Raw genomic sequence first — 10,000 nt, 5'->3', positions numbered from 1 at the left:
CCCGGCCGGGCCCCTGGACCCAGCCGGGGCTCCCAAGCCCGGAGGTGCATGGGACGCCTCCCCGGTCCCTCCGGACCCCGTCCCGGGCACCCTGCCACGCAGCAGGACCAAGGTCAGAGCCCGGGGTGGGGAGGCCGCCCTCCCCGGGCCCTCAGGGGCCCTAGCCACTGCTCCTGAACCCAGCCAAGCAAGGGGAGGCTCCCCGGGAACAACGGAACCCATTCCTAGGCCCTTGGCAGTGCGGTAGGCTGGGAGAGAGGGACCAGGGCCGGAGCACCCGACCCGGGGCCCGCCCGGGCCCCTGGACCGAGCCGGGGCTCCCAAGCCCGGAGGTGCATGGGACGCCTCCCCGGTCCCTCCGGACCCCGTCCCGGGCACCCTGCCACGCAGCAGGACCAAGGACAGAGCCCGGGGTGGGGAGGCCGCCCTCCCCGGGCCCTCAGGGGCCCTAGCCACTGCTCCTGAACCCAGCCAAGCAAGGGGAGGCTCCCCGGGAACAACGGAACCCATTCCTAGGCCCTTGGCAGTGCGGTAGGCTGGGAGACAGGGACCAGGGCCGGAGCACCCGACCCGGGGCCCGCCCGGGCCCCTGGACCCAGCCGGGGCTCCCAAGCCCGGAGGCGCATGGGACGCCTCCCCGGACCCATGGAGCCCGTCCTGGGCATTGAGCCATGCCGTTGGCCTGGAGATGGGTGCCCCGGACGCCCGGGGGAGGTCTGTCTGGGACACATGGAGCCCGTCCTGGGCATTGAACCATGCCGTTGGCCTGGAGAAGGGAGCCCCGGACGCCCGGGGGAGGACTGCCCGGTACCCGTGGAGCCCTTCCCGGGTACTTTGCAACGCCGTTGGCCTCCTGGAGATGGGTGCCCCGAACGCCCGGGGGGTGGGCTGCCCTGGATCCGTGGAGCCCGTCCTGGGCACTCTGACCTGCTGTTGGCCCGGGGGGAGGGACCCCAGACGACCGGGACCTGTGGAGCCCGTCCTGGGCACTCCTGTATGCCGTTGGCCCGGGGAAGGGAGCCCCGGACGTCCGGGACCCGTGGAGCCCGTCCTGGGCACTCCTGTATGGCGTTGGCCCGGGGAAGGGAGCCCCGGACGTCCGGGACCCGTGGAGCCCGTCCTGGGCACTCTGAAATGCTTTGGCCCGGGGAAGGGAGCCCCGGCCACCCGGGGGGGAAGGACTGCCCGGGACCCGTGGAACTCGTCCTGGGCACTCTGACATGCCGCTGGCCCGGGGAAGGGTGCCCCGGACGCCCGGGGCCCGTGGAGCCCGTCCTGGGCACTCTGACAAGCCGTTGGCCCGGGGAAGGGAGACCTGGACGCCCGGAACCCGTGGAGCCCGTCCTGGGCACTCTGAAATGCTTTGGCCCGGGGAAGGGAGCCCCGGACGCCCGGGGGAGGACTGCCCGGGACCCGTGGAACTGGTCCTGGGCACTCTGACATGCCGCTGGCCCGGGGAAGGGTGCCCCGGATGACCGGGGCCCGTGGAGCCCGTCCTGGGCACTCTGACATGCCGCTGGCCCGGGGAAGGGAGCCCCGGACGCCCGGGGCCCGTGGAGCCCGTCCCGGGCACTCTGCCATGCCGTCAGCCTGGATGGAGCCCCGGACGCCCGGGGGGGGCGAAGGCCCGGGACGCATGGAGCCTGTCCCGGGCACTCTGCCATGCCGTCGGCCTGGATGGAGCACCGGACGCCCGGGGGACGACTGCCCAAGAGCCATGGAGCCCGTCCTGGGCAATTTGACATGCAGTTGGCCTGGAGGAAGGAAGCTCCGGGTGGCCTAGGGAGGTGTTGCCCAGGCATATCCCATCTGGTCCCCATGGCAGAGAACCACCAACCCTGGAGGGGTGTCCGGGCATACCCTGCCCCATAGTAATCCGGAGGCAAATTACCCCCTTTCTTGCAATCTGTGCACGCGAGGTGACAGAGGGGACCCAAGGCGTGAAAGAACCCGACCTCATGGAGCCCTCGCTGGGATCCGGGAGGCGAATGGCACCTCATTAAGACTTCCAGGGAAGTTCGGCCATCTGGTCCCCCCCATAGGAAAGCGTTGCGGGTGACCAGATGCCCGAGGGGATCCGGGCGACCAGATGGCCGAGGGAATCCGGGCGACCAGATGGCTGGGCATGGAGGTGAAGCCGCCTGGACTCTTCCCCACCCCGTCCCCGTCCCGGGATGAATGCCCGGGACGCATGGAGCCCGTCCTGGCCACTTGACGTCCCGTCCTGGGCATTGAACCATGCCGTCGGCCTGGAGAAGGGAGCCCCCGGACGCCCGGGGGAGGACTGCCCGGTACCCGTGGAGCCCTTCCCGGGTACTTTGCAACGCCGTTGGCCTCCTGGAGATGGGTGCCCCAGATGCCCGGGGTGGGCTGCCCGGGACCCATGGAGCCCGTCCTGGGCACTTTTACATGCCGTCGGCCTGGAGGTGGGTGCCCTGGACGCCCGGGGGAGGCCTGCCCGGGACCCGTGGAGCCCCTCCCGGGTACTTTGCCAATGCCGTTGGCCTCATGGAGATGGGTGCCCCGGACGCCCGGGGGGAGGACTGCCCGGTACCCGTGGAGTCCTTTCCGGGTACTTTGCAACGCCGTTGGCCTCCTGGAGATATGTGCCCCGAACGCCCGGGGGGCGGGCTGTCCGGGGCCCATGGAGCCCGTCCTGGGCACTGTGACATGCCGTCGGCCTGGAGGTGGGAGCCCCGGACGCCCGGGGGAAGGCTGCCCGGGACCCGTGGAGCCCTTCCCGGGTACTTTGCCATCCCGTTGGCCTCCTGGAGATGGTCTGTCCGGGGCCCATGGAGCCCGTCCTGGGCAGTGTGACATGCCGTCGGACTAAAGGTGGGAGCCCCGGACGCCCGGGGGAAGGCTGCCCGGGACCCGTGGAGCCCTTCCCGGGTACTTTGCCATCCCGTTGGCCTCATGGAGATGGGTGCCCCGGACGCCCAGGGGAGGTCTGTCCGGGACACGTGGAGCCCGTCCTGGGCATTGAGCCATGCCGTTGGCCCGGAGAATGGAGCCCCCAGACGCCCGGGGGAGGTGTTGCCCAGGCATATCTCATCTGGTCCCCCGGGCAGAGAACCACCAGCCCTGGAGAGGTGTCCGGGCGTACCCTGCCCCTAGTAATCCGGAGGGAAATTACCCCCCTTTCTTGCAATCCGTGCACGCGCGGTGACAGAGGGGACCCAAGGCGTAAAAGAACCCGACCTCATGGAGCCCTCTCTGGGATCCAGGAGCCGAATGGCACCTCATCGGGACTTCCAGGGAAGCCCGGCCATCTGGTCGCCCCATTGGAAAGCATCGCGGGCGACCAGAGGGCCGGGATCGAAAGGACTCCCAGCTCCCCATCCATCCCAAGCCTTCGCGGTAGGGTTCCTGACTGCCTGCCCACGCAAGGCAGGGCTCTTGGACCCCGGCTGGGCCTCAGGCGCAGGTTGGACCACCGGAGCTCTAGGGCCCGGACGACCTGGGGGAGGAATGCCCGGGACCCGTGGAGCCCGTCCTGGGTACTTTGACATGCCGTCGGCCTGGAGGTGGGTGCCCCGGACGCCCCGGGGGAAGCTGCCCGGGACCCATGGAGCCCGTCCTGGGTACTTTGACATTCCGTCGGCCTGGAGGTGGGAGCCCCGGACGCCCGGGGGGAGGTCTGCCCGGGACCCATGGAGCCCGTCCTGGGTACTTTGCCAATGCCGTCGGCCTCATGGAGATGGGTGCCCCGGACGCCCGGGGGGACGAATGCCCGGGACGCATGGAGCCCATCCTGGGCACTTTTCCATGCCTTCGGCCTGGAGCCCCCAGACACCCAGGGGAGGACCACCGTGAAAACCATGGAGCCCGACCCGGGCACTCTGCCATACCGTCAGCCTAGATGGAGCCCCGGACGCCCAGGGGACGAATGCCCGGGACGCATGGAGCCCGTCCTGGGCACTTTTCAATGCCGTCAGCCTGGATGGAGCCCCGGACGCCCGGGGGACGACTGCCCAGGAGCCATGGAGCCCGTCCTGGGCAATTTGACATGCAGTTGGCCTGGAGGAAGGAAGCCCCGGGTGGCCTAGGGAGGTGTTGCCCAGGCATAGCCCATCTGGTCCCCATGGCAGAGAACCACCAGCCTCGGAGGGGTGTCCGGGCGTACCCTTCTCCCTAGTAATCCGGAGGAAAATTACCCCCTTTTCTTGTAATCTGTGCACGCGAGGTGACAGAGGGGACCCAAGGCGCGAATGTACCCAACCTCCTGGAGCCCTCGCTGGGATCCGGGCGGCGAATGGCACCTCATCGGGACTTCCAGGGAAGTTCGGCCATCTGGTCGCCCCATAGGAAAGCGTTGCGGGCGACCAGATGCCCGAGGGGATCCGGGCGACCAGATGGCCGAGGGAATCTGGGCGATCAGATGGCTGGACACGGAAGTGAAGCCGCCTGGACTCTCCCGACCCTGTCCCCGTCCCCGTGCCCGTGCCCGGGACGCATGGAGCCCGTCCTGGGCACTTTTCCATGCCTTCGGCCTGGAGCCCCCAGACACCCAGGGGAGGACCACCGTGAAAGCCATGGAGCCCGACCCGGGCACTCTGCCATGCCGTCGGCCTGGATGGAGCCCCGGACGCCCGGGGGACAAATGCCCGGGACGCATGGAGCCCGTCCTGGGCACTTTTCCATGCCTTCGGCATGGAGCGCCCCGACACCCTGGGGAGGACCACCCTGGAAACCATGGAGCCCGACCCGGGCACTCTGCCATGCCGTCGGCCTGGATGGAGCCCCGGACGCCGGGGGGACAAATGCCCGGGACGCATGGAGCCCGTCCTGGGTACTTTTCCATGCCGTCGGCCAGGAGCCCCCTGACACCCAGGGGAGGACCACCGTGAAAACCATGGAGCCCGACCCGGGCACTCTGCCATACCGTCAGCCTGGATGTAGCCCCGGAAGCCCGGGGGACGAATGCCCGGGACGCATGGAGCCCGTCCCGGGCACTCTGCCATACCGTCCCGACAAATTCGTACGGACTCCTAACCTTCCGACACGGATCGGAATCGAGCCCTTTCTGACCCAGCAGATTTCAGGTTGATTTGCTATATACTTTACGTACGATTTTATGGGGGCCGATTCCGATCCGGTACGTAAAAGCAAATACGACCGACATGTCGGACAACCACGTACACCCAGGGGATAGGACTGCCCGGGTCACATGGACCCCGTCCTGGGCACTCTGATCTGCCGCCGGCGCCGGGGATCGAACCGTGATCACCAGATGGGGATATCCCAAAAATCTGGCATGGATACGGCCCGCCAGGACAGGTTTGGGCACCCCTGTTGTACGGACTCCCAAACCCTACGGTCCTTCTGACACGGATCGGAATCGAACCCAGCAGATTTCGCGTTGACTGCCTCTATATCAGGGGTGCCCAAACCTGTCCTGGCGGGCCGTATCCATGCCAGATTTTTGGGATATCCCCATCTGGGGATCACGGTTCGATCCCCGGCACCGGCGGCAGATTAGCCCAGCACCAGGTGACTCTGGGAAATAGCTGGCGCCGCGGCTAGGGCGGCTGACTCCGGAATCTGGAGATTTTTTTATTTAAGGTTTTTGTAGAGCGCGTAGTAACCCTCGAGCATCCCAGAGATCAGGGTTCGATCCCCGGCACCGGCCGCAGATTAGCCCAGCACCACGTGACTCTGAGAAATAGCTGGCGCCGCGGCTAGGGAGGCTGACTCCGGAATCTGGAGATCACGGTTCGATCCCCGGCACCGGCGGCAGATTAGCCCAGCACCAGGTGACTCTGGGAAATAGCTGGCGCCGCGGCTAGGGCGGCTGACTCCGGAATCTGGAGATTTTTTTATTTAAGGTTTTTGTAGAGCGCGTAGTAACCCTCGAGCATCCCAGAGATCAGGGTTCGATCCCCGGCACCGGCGGCAGATTAGCCCAGCACCATGTGACTCTGGGCAATAGCTTGCTTAATCTTCCCAACGGCCCCTAGCGCCTAGAGACCCTTACGGGCGATTGTGCGCCTTACAAATGTGGATTATTATTATTATTATTATTATTATTTGGGCCGACTCCGATCCGGTTCGTAAAAGCACATCTGCCCGAATCTGTCGGACAACCACGTACGCCCGGGAGAGGACTGCCCGGGACCCGTGGAGCCCGTCCTGGTCACTCTGACCTGCCATCGGCCTGGAGAAGGGAGCGCCGGACGCCCGGGGGGAGGACTGCCCGGGACCCGTGGAGCCCGTCCTGGGCACTCTGACCTGCCGTCTGCCCGGGGAAGGGAGCCCCGGACGCCCGGGGGGAGGACTGCCCGGGACCCATGGAGCCCGTCCTGGGCACTCTGACCTGCCGACGGCCCGGGGAAGGGAGCCCCGGACGCCCGGGGGAGGACTGCCCGGGACCCGTGGAACTCGTCCTGGGCACTCTGACATGCCGCTGACCCGGGGAAGGGAACCCCGGACGCCCGGGAGCCGTGGAGCCCGTCCTGGGCACTCTGACAAGCCGTCGGACCGGGGAAGGGAGCCCCGGACGCCCGGGACCCGTGGAGCCTGTCCTGGGAACTCCGGCATGCCGTTGGCCCAGGGAAGGGAGTCCCAGATACCCGGGACCCGTGGAGCCCGTCATGGGCACTCTGACAAGCCGGTGTCCCGGGGAAGGGAGCCCCAGACGCCGGGGACTCGTGGAGCCCGTCCTGGGCACTCTGGCATGCCGTTGGCACGGGGAAGGGAGCCCCGGACGTCCGGGGCCCGTGGAGCCCATCCTGGGCACTCTGACAAGCCGTTGGCCCGGGGAAGGGAGAGCCGGACACCCAGCGGAGGAATGCCCGGGACCCATGGAGCCCGTCCTGGGCAATCTGACCTGCCGTCGGCCCGGAGAAGGGAGCGACGGACGCCCGGGGGGGAGGAATGCCCGGGACGCATGGAGCCCATCCTGGGCACTTTGACATGCCATCGGCCTTGAGACCCGGGGGACGACTGCCCGGGAAGCATGGAGCCCGACCTGGGCACTCGCTCATGCCGTTGGCCTGGAGACCCGGGGGACGACTGCCCGGGGCGCATGGAGCCCGACCTGGGCACTCGCTCATGCCGTTGGCCTGGAGACCCGGGGGACGACTGCCCGGGACGCATGGAGCCCGTCCTGGGCACTTTGACATGCCGTTGGCCTGGAGGAGGGAAGCCCCGGGTGTTGTTACCCAGGCATAGCCCATCTGGTCCCCCTGGCAGAGAACCACCAGCCTTGCAGGGGTGTCCGGGCATACCCTTACCCCTAGTAATCCGGAGGAAAATTACCCCCCTTTCTTGTAATCTGTGCACACGAGTTGACAGAGGGGACCCAAGGCGTAAAAGTACCCGACCTCCTGGAGCCCTCGCTGGGATCGGGGAGGCAAATGGCACCTCATAGGGACTTCCAGGGAGGTTTGGCCATCTGGTCGCCCTTTTGGATAGCATTGCGTGCGACCAGATGGCCGAGGGGAAAGGTGCAACCAGGTGGCCGGGAACGAAAGGACTCCCTGCTTCCCACCCCGAGCCTTCGTGGTAGGGCTGCTGCCTGCCCACGCCGGGCAGGGCTCGGGGACCCCGGCTGGGCCTCAGGCACGGTGAGGACCACCGGAGCTCCCAGGCCCGGACGCCCGGGACGACGACTGCCCGGGACGCATGGAGCCCGTCCTGGGCACTTTGACATGCCGTCGGCCTGGAGACCCGGGGGACGACTGCCTGGGACGCATGGAGCCCGTCCTGGACATTTTGACATGCCGTCGGCCTGGAGACCCGGGGGACGACTGCCCGGGACGCATGGAGCCCGTCCTGGGCACTTTGACATGCCGTCGGCCTGGAGACCCGGGGGACGACTGCCTGGGACGCATGGAGCCCGTCCTGGACATTTTGACATGCCGTCGGCCTGGAGACCCGGGGGACGACTGCCCGGCACGCATGGAGCCCGTCCTGGGCACTTTGACATGCCGTCGGCCTGGAGACCCGGGGGACGACTGCCCGGGACGCATGGAGCCCGTCCTGGGCACTTTGACATGCCGTCGGCCCGGAGAAGGGAGCGCCGGACACCCAGGGAAGGACTGCCCGGGACCCATGGAGCCCGCCCTGGGCAATCTGACCTGCCGTCGGCCCGGGGAAGGGAGCGGCGGATGCCCGGGGGGAGGAATGCCCGGCACGCATGGAGCCCGTCCTGGGCACTTTGACATGCCGTCGGCCCGGAGACCCGTGGGACGACTGCCCGGGACGCATGGAGCCCAACCTGGGCACTTTGACATGCCGTCGGCCTGGAGACCCGGGGGACGACTGCCCGGGACGCATGGAGCCCGTCCTGGACATTTTGACATGCCGTCGGCCTGGAGACCCGGGGGACTACTGCCCGGGACGCATGGAGCCCGTCCTGGGCACTTTGACATGCCGTCGGCCCGGAGAAGGGAGCGCCGGACACCCAGGGGAGGACTGCCCGGGACCCATGGAGCCCGTCCTGGGCAATCTGACCTGCCGTCGGTCCGGAGAAGGGAGCGGCGGATGCCCGGGGGGACGACTGCCCGGGACGCATGGAGCCCGTCCTGGGCACTTTGACATGCCATCGGCCTGGAGACCCGGGGGACAACTGCCCGGGACGCATGGAGCCCAACCTGGGCACTTTGACATGCCGTCGGCCTGGAGACCCGGGGGACGACTGCCCGGGACGCATGGAGCCCGTCCTGGACATTTTGACATGCCGTCGGCCTGGAGACCCGGGGGACGACTGCCCGGGACGCATGGAGCCCGTCCTGGGCACTTTGACATGCCGTCGGCCTGGAGACCCGGGGGACGACTGCCCGGGACGCATGGAGCCCGTCCTGGGCACTTTGACATGCCGTCGGCCTGGAGATCCGGGGGACGACTGCCCGGGACGCATGGAGCCCGTCCTGGGCACTTTGACATGCCGTCGGCCTGGAGACCCGGGGGACGACTGCCCGGGACGCATGGAGCCCGTCCTGGGCACTTTGACATGCCGTCGGCCTGGAGATCCGGGGGACGACTGCCCGGGACGCATGGAGCCCGTCCTGGGCACTTTGACATGCCATCGGCCTGGAGACCCGGGGGACGACTGCCCAAGAGCCATGGAGCCCGTCCTGGGCAATTTGACAAGCCGTTGGCCTGGAGGAAGGAAGCCCCGGGTGGCCTAGGGAGGTGTTACCCAGGCATAGCCCATCTGGTCCCCCTAGCAGAGAACCACCAGCCTTGGAGGGGTGTCCGGGCATACCCTGCCCCCTAGTAATCCGGAGGGAAATTACCTGACTTTCTTGCAATCTGTGCACACAAGGTGACAGAGGGGACCCAAGGCGCGAAAGTACCCGACCTCCTGGAGCCCTCGCTGGGATCCGGGAGGCGAATGGCACCTCATCATGACTTCCAGGGCGACCAGATGGCCGAGGCGAGAGGGGCGACCAGATGGCCGGGACCAAAAGGACGCCAATCTGCCTGCCCCGGAGCTGCAGGGCTCTGGGGCTGCAGGGTTCCGGGGGCTGCAGAGCTGCAGGTCTCTGGGGCTGCAGGGCTCCGGGGCTTCAGGCCTCCCCGGGCCCTGATGGACCCTCCGTCCCGGGTACCTCCGACCCCCGGCCGGCTTGCAGGACGGAGGGGGGATTCCCGCACCACTGGGCCCTGCCGGACGGGGCTCAAGCCCCGGGCCCGGTCCCCGGCCCCAGTCCCGGCTTTCCAAACCCTATGCCGGGCCGGGGAGAGCCTCCCCTGGGCCCCCGGTGGACCCTCCGTCCCGGGCGCCCCGGACCCCCGGCCGGATTGCTGGACGGAGGGGTACCAGCACCCTCGGGGCCTGGCCAGATGGAGTTCAAGCCCCGGGTCCGGTCCCACCTTCCGAACCCTAGCCAGGCTGGGGAGAGCCTCCCCGGGAACCGGTGGAGCCCCGTCCCCAGCGCACGGACCCACTGGTGGCCTGCGGGACAGGGGGCTCCAGCACCCTCGGGGCCTGGCCAGATGGAATTCAAGCCCCGGGTCCGGTCCCACCTTCCGAACCCTAGCCAGGCTGGGG

This window comes from Lissotriton helveticus, chromosome 6 (genome assembly GCF_964261635.1).
Source record: "Lissotriton helveticus chromosome 6, aLisHel1.1, whole genome shotgun sequence".
Classification (NCBI taxonomy): Eukaryota; Metazoa; Chordata; class Amphibia; order Caudata; family Salamandridae; genus Lissotriton; species Lissotriton helveticus.
This window is presented reverse-complemented; position numbering follows the sequence as displayed.